Source organism: Myotis yumanensis, unplaced genomic scaffold, assembly GCF_028538775.1.
Source record: "Myotis yumanensis isolate MYYU_CA2020_CCGP unplaced genomic scaffold, mMyoYum1.0.hap1 SCAF_1, whole genome shotgun sequence".
In the NCBI taxonomy this organism is placed as follows: domain Eukaryota; kingdom Metazoa; phylum Chordata; class Mammalia; order Chiroptera; family Vespertilionidae; genus Myotis; species Myotis yumanensis.
This window is the reverse complement of record NW_027223752.1, coordinates 91,532,312-91,552,454: the sequence shown is the minus strand read 5'-3', so window position 1 is coordinate 91,552,454 and position 20,143 is coordinate 91,532,312. Positions and strand designations below refer to the sequence as shown.

The 20,143-nt window shown below is 43.4% G+C and overlaps 3 non-coding genes across 3 annotated transcripts; 2 read left to right on the top strand and 1 right to left on the bottom strand.

The window, feature by feature from the left end:
* The first annotated feature begins 9,009 nt into the window (after positions 1–9,009).
* On the top strand, positions 9,010–9,116 carry LOC138999692 (U6 spliceosomal RNA). Its single transcript, XR_011469428.1, has one exon. It is a non-coding gene; the product is annotated as a U6 spliceosomal RNA (small nuclear RNA).
* An 8,871-nt stretch (positions 9,117–17,987) lies between these two features.
* Positions 17,988–18,094, top strand: LOC138999688 (U6 spliceosomal RNA). The gene has a single exon (XR_011469427.1). It is a non-coding gene; the product is annotated as a U6 spliceosomal RNA (small nuclear RNA).
* Positions 18,095–19,030: 936 nt separating this feature from the next.
* Positions 19,031–19,137, bottom strand: LOC138999681 (U6 spliceosomal RNA). Its single transcript, XR_011469426.1, has one exon. It is a non-coding gene; the product is annotated as a U6 spliceosomal RNA (small nuclear RNA).
* Between the last annotated feature and the right edge of the window lie 1,006 nt (positions 19,138–20,143).

The window sequence follows — 20,143 nt, the reverse complement described above, 5'->3', positions numbered from 1 at the left end:
AAAATGGCTATAAATAAGTACCTCTCAATAATAATCCTAAATGTAAATGGATTAAATGCTCCAATAAAAAGGCATAGGGTAGCTGAATGGATACAAAAACATGACCCAACTATATGCTTTCTACAAGAGACCCACCTCAAAACAAAAGACACACACAGGATGAGAGTGGAGAGTTGGAAAAAATTTTCCATGCAAACGGAAAAGAAAAAAAACCTGGGGCCCTCACCAGTTTGGCTCAGTGGATAGAGCGTTGGCCTGCGGACTGAAGGGTTCCAGGTTCAATTCCAGCCAAGGCATGTACCTTGGTTGCAGGCACATCCCCAATAGGAGGTATGCAGGAAGCAGCTGATCGATGCTTCTCTCTCATCGATGTTTCTAGCTCTCGATCCCTCTCCCTTCCTGTCTGTAAAAAATCAATAAAATATATATTTACCAAAAAAAATATGGGGTAGCAATACTTATATCTGACAAAATAGACTTTAAAATAAAGGCCATCAACAAAGGTCACTACATAATACTAAAGGAATTAATTCAACAAGAGGATATAACCCTGATAAACATATATGCACCCAATATAAAAGCACCTAAATATATTATTAAAAAAATTTCTAGAGGACTTTAACGGAGAGATCGACAACAATACATTAATAGTTGGGGACTTTAACACCCCTCTGACTTCACTGGATAGACCTTCCAGACAAAAACTTAACAAGGAAACAGAGCCTCTAAAGGACACACTGAATCAGATGGATTTAATCGACATTTATAGAACACTAGAGGCCCAATGTACAAAATTCACTCAAGAGTAGGCCTTCGCAGCTAAGGCCATCACAGCCTCTGCGGCTGCAGCCCCAAATGTTTAGCCATTTGGTCGATTTGCATATTATGCTTTTATTATTATAGATTTCACCCCAATGCAGCAGAATATACATTCTACTCAAGTGCACATGGATCATTCACAAAGATAGACCACATGTTAGGACACAAAACAAGTCTCTACAAGTTCAAGAAGATTGAAATCATATCAAGCATCTTCTCAGACCACAGTGGAATGAAATTAGAAATCAACTACAGTATAGTTAGCATGAACATTGTTCCTGCAGGTTTAGAAGGAGAAAACATTGCATAACTGTATGTTCACCCATCTGATGGGACAGAAGAGTAGGGAATAAAAACAGTAGTTCTGTTTTTTGTCAATAGTGCAAAGAGCCAAGCAAAATCTTCTACACTGGCCAGTTTAAATTATTTTCTTAAGGCAGACTTTAAGAGTGATTTGTTTTGTGCCCTGGCTGGTTTCGCTCCGTGGTTTGAGTGTCAGCCTGCAGACTGAAAGATCATGGGTTCGATTCCTGCAAGGGCATGTACCTCAGTTGCAGGTTTGATCCCCAGCCCCAGTTTGGGCATGAGTGGGAGGCAACCAAATTCTCTCTCTCTCTCTCTCTCTCTCTCTCTTCCACTCTCTCTTAAAAAATCAATGGAAAAAATATCCTCGGGTGAGGATTAAAAAAAAAAAAGGAGTGATTTGATTCCTGAGCTGTGCTAGCAAAAGTCCACCTTCGTACTTCAGGTATTTTATTTACATTTTTGCATTTAAACTCATCCACACACATCCACCCAATTTCACACACATAGGTCCCACACAAAACATATGTGGAATAAGATTTTTCCAGGTCCCATCACAAATTGCGCGCTCTCTCTCTTTTCTCTTCTCTCTCTCCAGAAAGTAGGGTCGCATGCCAGAATCCAGAAAAGGAAGCTGGAATATGAACCACAGTGCCTTGTAGCCAAGACAAAGTATCAGGTGGAGTCTAGCAATCTTCACAGCCTCCATAGGTACAGCTGCTTAAGTAGTCTACTACCTTTTGTGAGGTGTCCCTGAGCCTGAACAGAACTTACTGGGGTGTCCTATTACTCAACTCCCTTTACTAATTTGCAGAAATGTATGTGGGTATATTAACCAGTATATAATAAATCTAACTATTTCTAAATGGAAATAAATAATACAGGTTTAATAGGAGATGTCCAGGCATTGTGATAAGCCTGTTTAGAATGATATTTATCTTAAAATCCTCTAATCAGACTGTATACCAACTGGTCTTCTTAATCAAATGCTTGACACTGTAGAGTACTCATCAAGTCCTCTTCATTAGCTCTTCATTAACATGGTAAACAGAATTAATTTGTAATATACATATTAGTTAAATTATTTGATTATCATTTTGATGTCATCTGGGGTTAAACAAAAAGTCAGAGGAAGTTGAATTTGATGTTAAATGGAGCATATAGGCATGGTACTCAATAAGTCAAATTCACTAAATGGAACCACCAGCAAGAACTCAGAAAAAGAGTAAAACTTTATGAATTTGATATGTGTAGTAAAAACAAATAAATATGCAAGAAAATAAATTTTTAAAAATTGATATGGGCATAAGGAATATAATTACATTTGTAACCTCTTCTTTTCCCCTTTAATATAGAATAATTGTGCATGACAACAGGATAAAATTGTGAGAATATTATTATAAACAGAGTGTTTTTAAAACCTGAATTATCTTCCCTCTGACTAAAATATATTAATACTTCTGGACAATGAAAAGTTACTAAATTAAAATATAATGTTCAGAGTATTACTATTATTAAAAACTCATTAAAATTGATAAGAAAAAAAGCTCTAAAATTAATAATCTAGATTTACACTACAAGATACTAGAGAAAGAAGAACAAATTAAACTAAAGTAAACAGAAGGAAAGAAATAGTAAATCAATGACATAGGAATAAACAAACAATAGAGAAAAAAAAGGAAACCAAAACTGTTTTGGGGTTTTTTTGCAAAATAGAAAAAAATTTATCAAATTCTAGTCAGAGAGTTCAAGAAAATAAAAGAAACACAAATTACCAACATCAGGAATGAATGAGGAGAACTAATTACAGATACAAGGAAGATTAAAAGAAAAATAAAGTATTATTATGAAAAACTTCATGCTGCTGCTTTAGGACAAAACTAATCTTTCACCTGAAAAAAAAAAAAAAAGAAGTATATACACAGTTACATGTCTCTAAAACTAATGCTTCTCAATGTAGTCTCAATCATTTATAATAATTATAACTTTTAACCAAAGTAACTTTTATTTTTCAGAGAAAACGGGGGCAGGGGTAGATAAATAAGAATGCAGACATTCATATAACACAACTTTCTACAGTTGCTAATATCCCATATACAACTTCTCAAAACAGTGAAAATGTAAATGCTCATTAACAAGACCTAAAGATATAGTCTTTCTACAGTGTACAGAAGAAGCAAAGGTATACAAAGTCAACATTGTACTTAATAATTAATACTTTAGTATTAGATCTTACTTAGAAACGATCTAGGTATCCAATTATTTTTTTCCATTAATTAACCTAATTTAAGACAAATCCAAGACATACTACAGAACATAATTACTAAGGAAATAAAGTTCATCAGAATAAGGATACAATTTGATTAAAGACAGATGTAAATATGTCATAAGCAAGCATTAAGTAGAAGTGATGCTAGCTTATTTGATCAGTAAAACTGTATAAGTTTAGAAAAACGTACACAAGTATAGTAAATATGTACACTTGTTTTCTATATAACATTGGTAATTCAGAGAAGTCAGAGCTGTTTTCATTAAACCAAATAATGAAATGAGTCTAGTTTGCCAAAGATTTGTCTAAATTATGTGAACTTAAATTCTTAAAATGTTTCTGGGCTGTTTTCTTTTTAAATGCCTTTTAAATCTAGCATATTTTATATCTTCGAAGTTCCAATTCTTCATTTTCTGAGAATTATAGAAATGTTATATTTATGCTAGAGGCCCGGTGCACAAAATGTGTTCACAGATGCAGTCCCTAGGCCTGGCCGGCAATCAAAGCACGAGCGTCTGGCATGCAAGGGCAGGTCCCAGCTGACCTCTGGGCCTGGGAACCTGGGCCCCAGGCCCCCTCTGCCTGAGTCATGGTGCCCGAGTCCCCATGCGGAGATGCAGTGAGCACAGCTGTACGACATGACCCAGGGCACAGCGTAAGCCTCTGGGCCGCCCAGAGGCACCGCATGGAAGCCAGGCAGGCAGCGCACTCTCTCCCAGCTGGCCTCGCAGACCAGCTGCTCCTACACAAATCCATGGGAACCCAACCAGCCCCTGAGGTCCCAGCAGCTGCAGGGCAGGCTCCTCGCGGTTGCCCAGAACCTGAGCGTGGGGGCTTCCCCAGTGCGTGAGCCCTGGCATCCCGGGGGAGGGTAGCAGGGGGTGAGAGCAAGCTTGGCGGACACCCTGCAGTCTCATCACACCTCCATCCCCATCACCCCACCCCCAGGTAGCTGGTGAGAGGTTGCAGCCCCCTGCCCAGGCGTCACGGGAGGTTGATCGCTGCCACCCACCCCCAGTTCCCTGTCCCAGCCCGGGGTCCAGCCCCTATCGGGCAATCAGGACTTGCTGGCCACTGCCTATGGTCTGCAGGGTGATCAATGGGGGCCAGGCCCCCGCCCGTATCCCTCAGTGCTGGTCGCCATCTGCAGGGTGATTCGTGGGGTGATCAGGCCCCTGCTCACATCCGCCTTGGCCTGGCACCACTCACTCACCTGCTCCACCATCCCGCCTTGGTCCTGCTCTTGTTGGGGCCCATCAGGGCCAGCAGCGCCTCCACTGCTGCCCACTGCCAGCGCAACGTTGCTGACACCTGCTGTGTTCTGCGTCGCCCCCTGGTGGTCAGCGCACGTAGTAGCGAGCGGTCGAACTCCCAGGTCGAACTCCTGGTCGAACAATTTGCATATTAGGCTTTTATTATATAGGATAAGCACTTAGATATCTCATAAAATAGATCAGGGCTCCTTTAATTTAGTAGATTTTACAATCTAATTTCTTAATGCCATCGGGTTTTAGGAAAACATTACACATTCATAAAATGAGAGGTAAAGACCTTCTGAATTACATACATATAGACATGGAATTTATAAATTTAATTTATTCTAAAATTCCAGTCATCAAACAGAGAAGTATAAAAAATTTACTGGTTCAGATATCAAAAGAGCTGTACTCCTTCTTAGTGGTACATGACATTCTTAATTGATTTGAACCGAAATAGATGAATAGGCAAACAAGCAAGACAAACAAACTAGTTTCTCTGTTGTCTCTCATGAAAGACTAGATCTCTACAAATCACTAATCCATTCACAGAGCTCATCAAATGGTCACACCTTAATACCATATACCCAATTATTGCTACCAACAGTGGGCAATGACTATTGCTGTCAACAAAACAAGGACAACCTGCAAAATAAATAGGGAACAATATTAAAATTAGTAAAGCAGATAGTCAGCAAAGCTCTATTGTCATTTTGAGCCCAAAACAGATGTGTCTGGGCTTGAAGCAGCCAATGAGCTGCACCTCTCCGGTAAAAAGGATACCTGGTTTTGTTAAGTGAACTCCCAAACTATTAAAAGACAACAACAAAATTAAAAATCATGTCTCTCTCATACAGATTAAAAACAAGCATGTTTTAAAGATATTACTGATTGTTTTAATCAATGAAGGGGCAAGGTAGATGTTGTAATCAGCTCCAAGGAGAAATCAAAAATCACAAACTTGTATGAAGTAAAGGAATGTTGAAATGAATGTGTAAATGGAAGCAAAACTAACTTCTTCCACAGTGATAGAGGGAAATCAACTAGGCAAATTTAGAAAATAGTGCTCTAGCACATTTTAGTTTATAAGGTTACCTAGCAGAGCCTTGAAGAAGTAAAACCCAGCACTGGTGAGTTTTGTAAGATCTTTGGAGTTCTTTCTATGTGGGGCATTTAGAAGTCCTGGGGAGTCAATGGGTGCAACGTGAGGGAAGGGGTTATGGCTATAAAAGGAAGGGAATAGCCCTAACTGGTTTGGCTCAGTGGCTAGAGCCTCAGCATGGGGACTCAAGGGTCCCAGGTTCGATTCCGGTCAAGGGCATGTACCGTGGTTGGGGGCACATACCCAGAAGGGAGTGTGCAGGAGGCAGCTGATCCATGTTTCTCTCTCATCGATGTTGATGTTTCTAATGCGCTCTCTCCCTTCCTCTCTGTAAAAAACCAATAAAATTTATTAAAAGGAAGGGAATAGCAAAGGAAGGGGCCTCATGGGGAATTTAGATCAGCTTCATCTAATGGACAGTGTGTCCCATGGAAAAAAAACAGGGGCAAAGAGGGAAGAAGGAAGGCTGTTGACAAGCCTGAAGCAGATTTATGAAGACTGAGCTCACAGCAAAGACAGAAAAACAATTATGTCAGAACTTTCATTATGGGTGGGCCTGGACACTGGTATTGTTAAAAGCTTCCCAGGAGATTACAACCTGAAGCCCAGTTGTAACCTGTCCCCTAGCTGGAGTTCACCACTTTCATACCAGGTAAAGCTGGGTCATTGATGCTGTGGTTCTAAGTGACTCATCTGTTCCCTGTTTGAGAGGATGTGGAAATGTGGGTTGTTTCTTCTTCTTTTTAATTAGAGCAAAATTCCTGAAGAGGAAATGACTTGTGGTTTTTGCCTGTTTCACTTGAGTCATATCACTGAATGTTCCCTTTATGTGAATTAAAATAATAATAATAATAATAAGGTAGACTTTCCACTTCTTGGTGCGTGCTCTTCTGTTGCTGCAGAACTCAGAAATGTTGTAAAATGGCAGGCTTGACATCCTCCTTCTTTTCCTTGTAACATAGTGCAAACAGTATGACCTAGTAATACTACAAGGTACAGTGTAACGAGCAATGTATTTGATCCCCAAAGATGGTAGGACCCGTGCCAGCCCTGCCCTGGAAAATTACCTACACTTCGCCTCGGTTCCCTTCTCTGAAAAATGAGGTACTACAACCTCTTTGGATCTAAAATGTCATTGATTGTAAGATGCACCACAGTTTTTTATACTACTAAGAAAAAACAGATAACTGAATTATTCCACTGCCAATGTAAATAGTTGGAATTATTATGACAACATTTATTGGTAATAGAGTCCAAATGTTCCAGAATATGAAAAAAAAAAACATTTTTGTTAAAAAATCAGATAAGCTAAGAAAAATCCTTTAAATCAATCTCGCCTAAAGTCAATTGTTAACAATGCCTATTAAGACTCTTCTCATTTGAGTCCAATCTTAACTCCGAATACAAAAGATTAATTGAAAAGCCAACTAACATAACTTTTGCATATGACTTCCAAATGAATTCATACACTATCTCCCTCTAAACAATGACTGGAGATTTACATATAATTAAGCAGTGATAAGACCAAGAATTGTTTTTGTCAAAGTGCTAATATGTAATCCTAAATATTGTTTAGTTTAGCAGAAGTCAATAGTGTTTTAATGATGCAAATGTGTGGTGGGAAGACATGAGCTTAGTGACAAAGGCATAAAGTGAGCTGGGTAAATGTGTTCAGTTAGTGAAGTATGCAACGTACATGGGGGATGTGCAGATTGGGGGAAGAAGAAACTGGAGGAAAAGACAACTGTGCAATAGCAAGGAGAGAACAGAATAAGGAAATCCAAGATGTTACATTTTAATGCCTCTAGCACATTGTCCTAGTTGGGGCTTTCAATACCTGGCTAGCCCGACAAGACAACATTCAGAAAATACCCGGAAAAGAAACACCAGCCTACATGCGGAGGTGAGGGTAGGTGGAGCTATCTTCTTACCCAATTTGATTCGACACAAATAAATGCAGCTGAAGGGTAGCCCCGTGAGAGGGGTGGGTGGAGAGCCAGCACTCAGGGCCAACATGCAGTGGCTGCATAAGAACCTCTTACAGGAAGGAGACACATGTTAGCTCCTGTGACCAAACTGTGGACTGGAACGAATGCTCCAGCGACTCAAATCGCCATCAGCACTCTTCCCTCATTTCTTTGCCTGGTTTTGTTTTCTCGGTTTTCTTCCTCCGGGCACAGAACTCGGACACCAGGTGCCTCTAGTTTGCATCGTTAAAGCGCAGGAGCCAAGGGTTAAAAGTCAACCAGCTCTACCTGCACCGTCCATCCGTGCACTCTAAACTCATTAAGTGACACACTTATGAGAAGCTTTGTAGAGGAGGGGTCAAGCGGGGGACCTCCCCTGATCCCCCCGGTTCAGCCGGACATCGCCAGCGTCACGCTGGGACGCGCCCCAGCAATGAACCGCAGGCCGACAACACTCACCCAGGCTGTCGCTGGGCACTTAGACCTATGGCTTCCCAGGGAACATGTAAGGTGGAGAGATAGACATTATCAGTAAGAAATGGGCCAAATGCAAGAACTGTGACGCTCCAAATGCAAGAACTGTGACGCCCCACGGGGCAAATATCCAGCTTCCCCACCAGGGCAGGAAGAGATGTGGGGAAGGTGCCGTGGGAGAATGAGAGACCTAAAGGACGAAGTCACCACATACAATGCGGTAAACAGGACTGCGCTTGGATCCTTGGCAAACCAACAATAAAAGCCATCTTTGAAACAAAGAAATTTGAACGTACAGTGAATATTAGGTGATATTCAGGAATTACCTTAACTTTTCAAGGTGTGATAATGGCTGAGTCATTACTTCTTTTTTTAAAGATACTCATCAGAGGACATTTAAGTGGGAAACAACTTGCTTTGGAAGTATGGCGTTGTCCTGGCCCAGCCCTCCCGCACCGCGGACGCCTCCAGGACCGAGCCTCTCCCGCTCGCTGGGCCCTCGAAAGCGTCCCGCGCGCACAGGCCCGCCTGCTCCGCCGACCCAGCGCCACCGCCTGACGACTCTCAGCCCCGCCTCGCGCTATTACCCAAGGTGCCCCGGGCGCTCATTTGCATGTCCCGCGCGGCAGGTGAACCCCGAAGCTCAATCGCAGCCTAGCTATCACCGCGACCAACACGCGAGCCTCGGGAGGGGATCCCGTGGCATCAAGTTCCCCTAACCGCTCCGAGGTCACCGCCAAAGGACGCGACCCACTCACCGGGACTTAAAAGGAGGAAACTCGCCGGGCCTGAAATACCTGTCGGTGCGGGAACAACACCGTGCTCGCTTCGGCAGCACATATACTAAAATTGGAACGATACAGAGAAGATTAGCATGGCCCCTGCGCAAGGATGACACGCAAATTCGTGAAGCGTTCCATATTTTGCACCCTTCTCTGGTGCAAAATATGGAACTTAGGTCTTCTTGTGTGTGCTTGTCTTGAATTTAACCATTTTAACCAAATACCTTAATTCTTAGGTTGAACAATTTCTGATTTGTTTCAATACTTATGGGACATGCTTAATTTCTTATTGTATTTGAACTGAAGTTCCCGGTAGCCTTTTCAATTTACCAATCTCTGAAAATAAAATTTTCTAAGATTTAATAAGGGAAGGACCTACTCATAAAAATTCATTTCTTATGGTTAGTAACATCTGTGAGTAGTTGTGAAGACTGTAAGCATTATTAGCTCATACCCAATATTCAGTTATTGGATAATGATATTGGATATGAGATACTAATATGATCTTATAATGTGATAATGGATTATTAATTTGATCCAAGTACCATGATTCAGTCATTACCACGTTTAATATAAAATTATAAGCCTTGGAATTACTGCAGTGCTGGCAGTGCTGGTTTTTGTCATTGTTACCATAGTAAGGAATACTAAATCTTGCAGTGTATGAACTTTGAGTAGTTGTCAAGGAATTTGTATTTAGAAACAGCTTGCTTATTCCCACAGTGGAGATTTTCTATCAGTTTTATTTGTCTTAAGTGGTAAAAATTATTATGAATAAATTAATAATGGCTCTCCTAATAGTTTGCCCAATTTTTAGTTAAGAATTTCTTTGTATTATAACCTATTTTTTCAAATTTCTATTTTGCTTTGTCCTTTTTTTTTTCCTCAGAGAAGACAGGGGGTACGCAGACGCTCTATCTACTGAGCCAAACCAGATAGGGATGTCTTTTTCTTTCTTTTCTTCTGCTTTTTTTTAATTTTAGAAGATGTTTATTAAAACTGGGGAAGTGAAACAGGAAAGGGCTGGGAACATGAGCCTAGACTGTGCTGTTTTGGCTCACTAAGAAGTCTGAGTACAGGGTCCTGGGGTACAGGTTCAGGGAGTTTGCCTGGGATGAACTGCCAATGCCCATAGCTGCCCTGGTTGCAAGCCTTGTGGGGTCTTAACAGAGTTTAGGAGATGCCTGCCTTTGAGGAAAGAGGGGGAGGAGGGTGGCGCAGGCATGCTCGTGGGAGGGAGAGTATATCTGCATCAATTCTTATTCCAGTATAAGTGATGTAGGTTTAGCAATTAACCTATTTAATCACCACTTTACTAATTTATTCAAATTAGTTTTAATTTTTGTATTTGTGTTCACGTCATTTTCTTGTGACCTTGAAATGAATATTTTGTCCTAATTCTTTAGTACTTTTAGGTACTTGACAGTTTTTTTTTTTAATTAAATCTTTATTGTTCAGATTATTACATTTGTTCCTCTTTTTTCCCCCCATAACTCCCCTCCTTCCAGCTCCAACCCCACCCTCCACCCTCACTCCCCACCCACTGTGTTCATCCATAGGTGCATGATTTTTGTCCAGTCACTTCCCGCATCTCCCACACCCCTTTTTCCCCCAAGAATAGTCAGTCTATTCCCTTTCTATGTCCCTGATTCTATTATAATCACCAGTTCATTCTGTACATCAGGTTATTTATTCACTTGATTCTTAGATTCATTTGTTGATAGATGCATGTTTGTTGTTCATAATTTGTATCTTTACCTTTTTCTTCTTCTTCCTCTTCTTAAAGGATACCTTTCAGCATTTCATATAATACTGGTTTGGCGGTGATGAACTCCTTTAGCTTTTCCTTATCTGTGAAGCTCTTTATCTGACCTTCAATTCTGAATGATAGCTTTGCTGGATAAAGTAATCTTGGTTGTAGGTTCTTGGTATTCAGCACTTTGAATATTTCTTGCCATTCCCTTCTGGCCTGCAAAGTTTCTGTTGAGAAATCAGCTGACAGTCGTATGGGTATTCCCTTGTAGGTAATTAAGCCTCTTTCTCTTGCTGCTTTTAAGATTTTCTCTTTGTCTTTTGCTCTTGGCATTTTAATGATGATGTGTCTTGGTGTGGTCCTCTTTGGATTCCTTTTGTTTGGGGTTCTCTGCGCTTCTTGGACCTGTAAGTCCATTTCTTTCTCCAGGTGGGGGAAGTTTTCTGCCATTATTTCTTGAAATAGGTTTTCAATATCTTGCTGTCTCTCATCTTCTGGCACTCCAATGACTCTGATATTAGACCGCTTAAAGCTGTCCCAGAGGCTCCTTACACTATCTTCACACTTTTGGATTCTTTTTTCATTTTGCTTTTCCAATTGGGTGTTTTTTGTCGAATCTTTGGTTTGATTATTGTACTCCTCTGGTCTGCTATTGGGTATAATATTCTTTATTTCAGTCCGTGTATGCTTACTTTCTAATTTCTTTATCGTAGCATCGAGGGTCTCATTAGTTTTCGTGAGGCTCTGCACAAATTTATGGCAAGCCCTCAAAATTGCGATTCTTAGCTCCATATCCTCCATTTCTGTCATGTTTCTTTGTCTCCGCATCTTTTATGCTTTCTTGGTGCACCCCCTTGTGGTCTCTGTGCGCAGTCTTGTTCTAGCCAAGCCTTAATTGTTGTAGTTACCACTAGAGGGATTTGACCCCCAGGCCGGCTGGCTATAGGAATCAGCTGTACGGAAAACGTCTGCCTTCTGGGGAGGCGCTAATCCAGCCTTTGCCTGAGGCGATCGGCAAATGGCTGTGCGCAGGCTTTGGGCGGGGCGGGATCAACAGGGCGGGTGGAGGGAGCAGTTATGGCCACGCTCAGTCCCGTTCCCAGAGGCTCTGCTTCTCAGAACCCCGGCAGCCGCTGCAAACCTCGGAGAGAAAGTTGCCCTCAGGTTCCAACTGATGCCGGATAATCCCGCTTCTCCCGTTTGAGTCTGGGTCCCTAGAGACTCGCCCGGATCTGGAGCCCAGAGTCTGAGACTCACTCCCGACAGAAAACGACAACCGAGCCCTCAGCCACCAGCCTGCTTTGCGCGCGCACCTCGGTACCTTTGTATTTTCCACACTGCGCCACCTCTGAGCCTCGATTTGCTGTTCTCTTTCCTTCTAGTTGTAGAGTCTCTCTTCAGCCAGCCTTCCTGTGGTTCTGGGTGATGTCCGTTCAGTCTTTTAGTTGTATTTTTGAAATGGTTGTTTGCGGCAGCGGTCTCCGGTGTTTACCTACGCCGCCATCTTGGTCTCGCCCCCTAGTTTTCAGATGCATATTTGTTGTTCATAATTTGTATCTTTACCTTTTTCTTCTTCTTCCTCTTCTTACAGGATACCTTTCAGCATTTCATATAATACTGGTTTGGTGGTGATGAACTCCTTTAGCTTTTTCTTATCTGTGAAGCTCTTTATCTGGCCTTCACTTCTGAATGATAGCTTTGCTGGATAAAGTAGTCTTGGTTGTAGGTTCTTGGTATTCATCACTTTGAATATTTCTTGCCATTCCCTTCTGGCCTGCAAAGTTTCTGTTGAGAAATCAGCTGACAGTCGTATGGGTACTCCCTTGTAGGTAACTGATTTTCTTTCTCTTGCTGCTTTTAGGATTCTCTCTTTGTCTTTTGCTCTTGGCATTTTAATGATGATGTGTCTTGGTGTGGTCCTCTTTGGATTCCTTTTGTTTGGGGTTCTCTGCGCTTCCTGGACTTGGAAGTCTATTCCTTTCACCAGGTAGGGGAAGTTTTCTGTCATTATTTCTTCAAATAGGTTTTCAATATCTTGCTCTCTCTCATCTTCTGGCACCCCTATAATTTGGATGTTGGTACGCTTGAAGCTGTCCCAGAGGCTCCTTACACTATCTTCATATTTTCGGATTCATTTTTCATTTTGCTTTTCCGGTTGGGTGTTTTTTGCTTCTTCGTATTTCAGATCTTTGACTTGATCCTTGCGACCCTCTGGTCTGCTGTTGGGGGTCTGTATAATATTCTTTATTTCAGTCAGTGTATGCTTAATTTCTAGTTGGTCCTTTATCACAACATCGAGGGTCTCATTAGATTTCTTGAGGATCTCACTACATTTATCGGCGGTCTTACCAGTCTTTTCGAGGGCTTCTAAACAGTTCTTTAAAGACCTTAAAAGTGTGGTTTTGAACTCTATATCCAACAGTTTGCTTTCCTCCAATTCTGTCGTTTGTGTCCTGTTTCTTTGTCTCGGCATTTTTTTATGCTTCGCTGTGTCGATAGAGTGCCTTTCTGTGCTAAGTGTCCCAATTACCTAAGGTAGACACTCTTGGTGCACCCCCTTGTGGGCTTTGTGCACAGTCTTGTTGTGGTTAAGCCTTGATTGTTGTAGTTATCACTGTGAGGAATTGACCTCCAGGTCAATTGGCTGTGAGAATCAGCTGTGTCTGCGGTGGGAGAACTTCTGTGCTGGAGACACCCCTCTGGGGCTAGACTTGCTTCGATGGGGCTTTGGTGCTCACTGAGTCTGCCTCCTGAGTGTGTCTTTTATGGTTCCACGGAGCTTAAAGCTGGATGGTCCCACTCTGACCTCTGGGCTTCCTGGCTCCTGGATCTCTAGGGAGGTGCTAATCTAGCCTTTGCCTGAGGCTATCCAGCAAAAGCCTCCCTGCAGGGCTTGGGCGGGGCGGGTCCCACGGGATCAACAGGGCGGGGTTAGCAATTATGGCTGCTCTCAGTCTTGCCCTCAGAGGCTCTGCTTCTCAGTGTCCCAGTAGTCGCTGCAAGCCCCACGGAGAGAAAGCTGCCCTAGGGTTCTGAGCGATGCCAGACAGTCCCGCTTCTCCCGTATGAGTCTGGGTCCTTAGAGACTCGCCCGGAACTGGAGCTCAGAGCCTGAGACTCCCTCCCGATTGAAAACAACCGTGCCCTCAGCCTCCAGCCCGCTCCACATGCACTCCGAACCTTAGTATTTTACTTCAGCACTGTGCCTCCTCTGAGCCTCGGTATGCTTTTCTCTTTCCTCCTAGTTGTAGAACATCCACTCAGCCAGCTTTCCTGTGGTTCTGGATGATGTCCGTTCCGTCTTTTAGTTGTATTTTTGAAGTGGTTGTTCGAGGCAGCAAACTCCCGTGTTTACCTATGCCGCCATCTTGGTTTCTCCTCGGTACTTGACAGTTTTTTAAATATCTTAACCATTTTTAGATTTGGAGCTCTTAGTTTCCCTTTTCTCTAAATTCTTTGTATTTCATTTTATTCAAATGTCTTTGTAGGTGCTCAGTGAAACCAATGTATATTTAGCACCCTAAAATGATAAGTAAAATTTGAAGCAATGCACATTATCCTCACTGTTACTATTTTTGTGGGACTTGGTTTATTTTAAATGTGTCAAAGATTTTTTTAAAAAAAATCTAGCTATCCGAGGGAATGTAGTATTTAATACCCCCTAGATTTACTTCTTAGAAATTTCATTTCCAGATTTTTCATCTTTGTTGGCACTTGGTATATATAGAGAAAACATTACCAGCAATGTACTTTTCAAATAAAAACTAAAATCAATCCAATTCTTTAATTACAAAATAGTTGACTGATCCCTGGCTTAGGGTGTTAGTAAAATTAAATCTTATAAGTTTTATCCATTTGGAATAATTTATGAAAGATTAAGTCAAAATAAGATATGTAAAAAATCTTACAAAGGATGATGATAGTTGTTCTCTATTTTTACCACCTTTTCCCCCAAAGGTAATGAATAAATGCATAGAATGATGTAGAATAGTTGATAGTTTTAAAATACAAAAAAATTAATAAAACATTTCGAACATAGGACTGGGATATATCAGAATGGAATTGCTTTCCATCTTAATTTGTGTTCTTAAGGATCATTTAAAGTAGTGTGTTTGGGTTTTTTTTGAGGGCCTTGATTACATCTCCGCACAGAGAGGTTAATATTGATCACTATAGGTAATAGATCAATAAATTGTGACAGATTAATGAAGTAATGTTTCTAAACTAGTCCAAAAATATCAAAATCATGTCCATAATGGATCTAGAAGAATGTAACCGATCATTATTTAATGGATGGTCTCTTCAAAGTGTAGGTTTCTGCTTTTGAAATCTTTTTGGCTATTTTGAGATTATATTTAAGTGCTATATGAGGCAAATCCTAACTGGTTCAGATTTAAGTTTAAACAAGTTCCTTCAGCTAAGAATAACCTTAGAAGTTTTAATGTGTAGGCTTTTGAGTGTTTTTCTGTTTAAAGCAGTGGTTTCCAAACATCAGAATCACTTGTGGGAAAGATCAAACTATCCAGAAGGCAGCCGACTACAATATATAAATCTCTGAGGTGCAAGAATAAGATATTTCTTTCCAGTTACATGCTTATAAATTGTATCTGGGGAGGACATGAGTTTTTGAAAGAAATAGTTTGTATGGTAAGGGCAATCAATTTTAAACTCATATCAATATGTAGACTTGATAGTTACTAAGCAATTTTATAATAAACTAGAGGTCCAGTGCACAATTTTGTACACCTGTGGGGTCCCTCTGCCTGGCCCGTGGGATCGGGCGAAACCAGCTCTCCAACATCCCCCGAGGGGTCCCAGATTACAAAAGGGCTCAGGCCAAGCCAAGGAACCCCACTGGTGCATGATTGGGGCCAGGGAGGGACATGGGAGGTTGGCCAGCTGGGGAGGGACAGCAGGAGGGCTGCAGGGCATGTCCGGCCGAATCGCTCAGGCCCAACCAGCCGGACCCCAGTAGCAAGCTAACCTAGTTTTAGCCAAACACATCATCAACTGCAATAAATTATGTGATGTTAATTTGAATTGTATTGATAATGTCGTTCGTTTGCAACACAAATCAATAGAACACAAAGCTAATGTAGTTAGTTTAATTTGTTTTTAGTTTATAACAGCTATAAGAATAAGTTTATACACAGTTTTATGTTTATACATATTTAAGTAACAATATTTTGAAGCAATTTTAGGACTACTGGAGGTCGAGATAATTTATTGTTTTAAAAGGAGTCACAAATAAATTACCTGTGAGAAATTCTGCTGTAGCTCTTTAACACCACATGGTTCAGTGTGCCAATGGCTCTGAAAGTATGCTTTTCTGCTCTTCTGCTGTTCATATCTGATAATTTAGAGGCATTATAAAGGTGCCACACCTCCGCCTCCCGCCAAGGATTTGATCTGTTATCGACCTTTTTGTTTTCCCTTTTTTCTTTTTTTTCTGTATGTGGTAAACATTTTCTGGTTTTCAGAATATACAGAGTTTAAACGTGGTTATCCAGGAGTGCAGCTTGACAAGGGGGAGAGGAATCAAGTTCCTGACCCTGGAGCTCTGACATCCTTCCAACTATCTCGACTCCTCTAACCTTGTACCCTTTTATAAACTGTTTGGTTGTAACGTTTCTAAAGGAAACATGAAAGGTCTTTTTATAGATATTTCTTCAAATCATAAAATTGAACATCAATTTTACGACTTCTTCATAGCTGTGAAGTCAGTAATGGCTTATTAGAGAAACAGGCCATTAGAAGAAATATATCAAAGCAGACTGTAATTTGACAATTTACTCAATAGGTGTGACATTTTTGCAGAATTTTTTATTTTGGGTGGGGGAGAATACAGTGTTTTTATTACCTTTTCAGAGTTTCAAAAGAGAATTAAAACCATAAACAGGTTTAGCAATAAGTCCCGCAGATTTTCTGTTCCTTTTCTATGTTTGTCTCTGCAATACCAGAAACTCATATAGTTTCACACTATTTTCTTTTTGTACATCATAAAATTGTGTACTAATTTAAAAATTCAAAATTGTCTTTCGCAGGTTTTTATTTCAAAATATTCTGTCAGTTTTGGAGAGAAGTAGGACGACCAAATGAAGGAGAAAAAAGCAAAACTCCACTTATTCTATAAATATACTGTATTCCTTATTAAGGTGCCAGCATAACGCAGGCAAACCTATGCTTTCCACTTTACTTCCCATAGATGGAGCGGGGCAACCACCTCAATACTTGACCCTCATTTCTTCCACCTTTGGGCCTCATCTCGCAACGCGCGAGGCTGTTACTTGAGCCATATGGTTTTTGCAATAAAATCAGAATCTTGAACACTAACTGCGGTATTTCCTTCAAGTTGGTCTGTTCTGCATGTGTACCTAACAGGGCGAGGGGCAGAGTGCGGGAAGCATACGGAACTGCAAGAATGACTCCCCAGTTCAACCCTAATCGTGTAATTCCTCGAATCCACCCCTCAGGCCAAAAATGTGGGCTTCAGTGTGTTCTCCAGTGTTCCGGCCGGTCCGGAACCTGGCTTCTGGGTCTCCCAGAAGAAACACCTGGGAGAGGCGTGGCCATCCTTCCGGGCTCTCCCAGCCCCGGGCGCCTGGGCTTAATGGCCTCAGGTCCGAGACACCAGGGCGAAAGTTCGCTGAGCCCGGGGAAGCCAGCGAGTGCCGCCGACCGTCCAGAACTGAGCGGGCGAGGACTTGGGAGGAAGTTCACGGAGGGCTGGACGCCGGGCTCCTTTTGCAATCGGCACAAGGTCCCTGTGCCACGGGTGAAATATCCATCGCACCTTCCATATTTCACTGAGAGGACCCGTGCTCCACCCCGATGCCTAGCTACCCAGCAGGCAGGCCGCCTGCTCCAGGCTGGACGCTGGGGCCGCCTCGATCACGCCAACTCGGGTGCCTGCTCCCCGCAGACCTCGGGAGCACCGCGCGCACAGCTGTGGGCCGTGCTCGCCGCTGCCCGCCTGCTCCGCCCACCCAGCGCCACGGCCTGACGACTCTCAGCCCCGCCTCGCGCTATTACCCAAGGTGCCCCGGGCGCTCATTTGCATGTCCCACGCGACAGGTGAACCCCGCAGCTCAATCGCAGCCTAGCTATCACCGCGACCAACACGCGAGCCTCGGGAGGGGTTCCATGGCATCACGTTCCCCTAACCGTTCCGAGATCACCGCCGAAGGACGCGACCCAGTCACCGGAACTTAAAAGGAGAAAGCTCGCCGGGCCTCAAATACCTGGCGGGCGGGTGCAGTAGCGTGCTCGCTTCGGCAGCACATATACTAAAATTGGAACGATACAGAGAAGATTAGCATGGCCCCTGCGCAAGGATGACACGCAAATTCGTGAAGCGTTCCATATTTTGCTTCCCGCTCTGCTGGGGTGGGAAAAGATATGAGTCAAAGCACAATCGTCGTCTGACACTCAAAGAAATCGTTACTTTTGCGCAAAAAAGGTATCCGTGTAAGGCACTCTGTAAAATGAAAACAGTGCTAAAGTGTTTGCAGTGGGGTGTTTGTGCTAATATGTTAACTTGCGTTTCCTTCATAAACCTCAGACTTTATGAAGTCGATTTATTTATGGTTTGTCTCCCTCAACAACACAAACTCCAGAGGCCCAGGTAGGTTGGTAGTTGTCCTCTAGAATGTAAGAATTCACCTAAGGTGTTCGGTGAATTCTTATCAAATCATTTCTGAATTATTGAGTTACTAAATTATTGCTAAAATAAAGAATCCTTACTATAAGAAGTAAGCAACATCAGTGCTCATTTGTTGTGTCTAGTTTGACATTGTTCAGCCGCGTTAAGGCCTGAGTCCTATGCCCTGTCTCAGACTGCGGGCCGTGCAAAGGCTGAGGCTGCTGTCAAGGGGTGGTTACAGCGGGTGAGAGCAATATTGGCCGGTGCCCCTGGACCCTAGAGTTTCAGGACAATTGGAAACTGGCTGGAAGCAGCAAGCCCATTTGGATCTGCTTTCTCAAGTATTTCTAAGACCGGTTGTGTGGGCCTGTTTTCACTGGCCTTTAAGGAGCTCTCAGAAATGCCGGTTTGCCTAAAACGGACGGATTCTGTGATGGAAAATTTGATCAGAAAGTTCACTGCCCATTCAAGGATTCAGAAGCAAGTACCAGGATCATTTGGTAACTAAAATCTATCTTGGAGGCCATGAAGATGGCAGAAGGCGGTTAAGGTTTGCTAGCCCCTCAAAGAGGAAAATATTAGGTGGGAGTCTCGGAAGGCCTGGGCGCAGGCCCGGAGCAGGTCTCCAGAGCCCAAATCCCCGCAGTCCTGCAGAGCGGGGTGCAAAATATGGAACGCTTCACGAATTTGCGTGTCATCCTTGCGCAGGGGCCATGCTAATCTTCTCTGTATCGTTCCAATTTTAGTATATGTGCTGCCGAAGCGAGCACGCTACTGCACCCGCCCGCCAGGTATTTGAGGCCCGGCGAGCTTTCTCCTTTTAAGTTCCGGTGACTGGGTCGCGTCCTTCGGCGGTGATCTCGGAACGGTTAGGGGAACGTGATGCCATGGAACCCCTCCCGAGGCTCGCGTGTTGGTCGCGGTGATAGCTAGGCTGCGATTGAGCTGCGGGGTTCACCTGTCGCGTGGGACATGCAAATGAGCGCCCGGGGCACCTTGGGTAATAGCGCGAGGCGGGGCTGAGAGTCGTCAGGCCGTGGCGCTGGGTGGGCGGAGCAGGCGGGCAGCGGCGAGCACGGCCCACAGCTGTGCGCGCGGTGCTCCCGAGGTCTGCGGGGAGCAGGCACCCGAGTTGGCGTGATCGAGGCGGCCCCAGCGTCCAGCCTGGAGCAGGCGGCCTGCCTGCTGGGTAGCTAGGCATCGGGGTGGAGCACGGGTCCTCTCAGTGAAATATGGAAGGTGCGATGGATATTTCACCCGTGGCACAGGGACCTTGTGCCGATTGCAAAAGGAGCCCGGCGTCCAGCCCTCCGTGAACTTCCTCCCAAGTCCTCGCCCGCTCAGTTCTGGACGGTCGGCGGCACTCGCTGGCTTCCCCGGGCTCAGCGAACTTTCGCCCTGGTGTCTCGGACCTGAGGCCATTAAGCCCAGGCGCCCGGGGCTGGGAGAGCCCGGAAGGATGGCCACGCCTCTCCCAGGTGTTTCTTCTGGGAGACCCAGAAGCCAGGTTCCGGACCGGCCGGAACACTGGAGAACACACTGAAGCCCACATTTTTGGCCTGAGGGGTGGATTCGAGGAATTACACGATTAGGGTTGAACTGGGGAGTCATTCTTGCAGTTCCGTATGCTTCCCGCACTCTGCCCCTCGCCCTGTTAGGTACACATGCAGAACAGACCAACTTGAAGGAAATACCGCAGTTAGTGTTCAAGATTCTGATTTTATTGCAAAAACCATATGGCTCAAGTAACAGCCTCGCGCGTTGCGAGATGAGGCC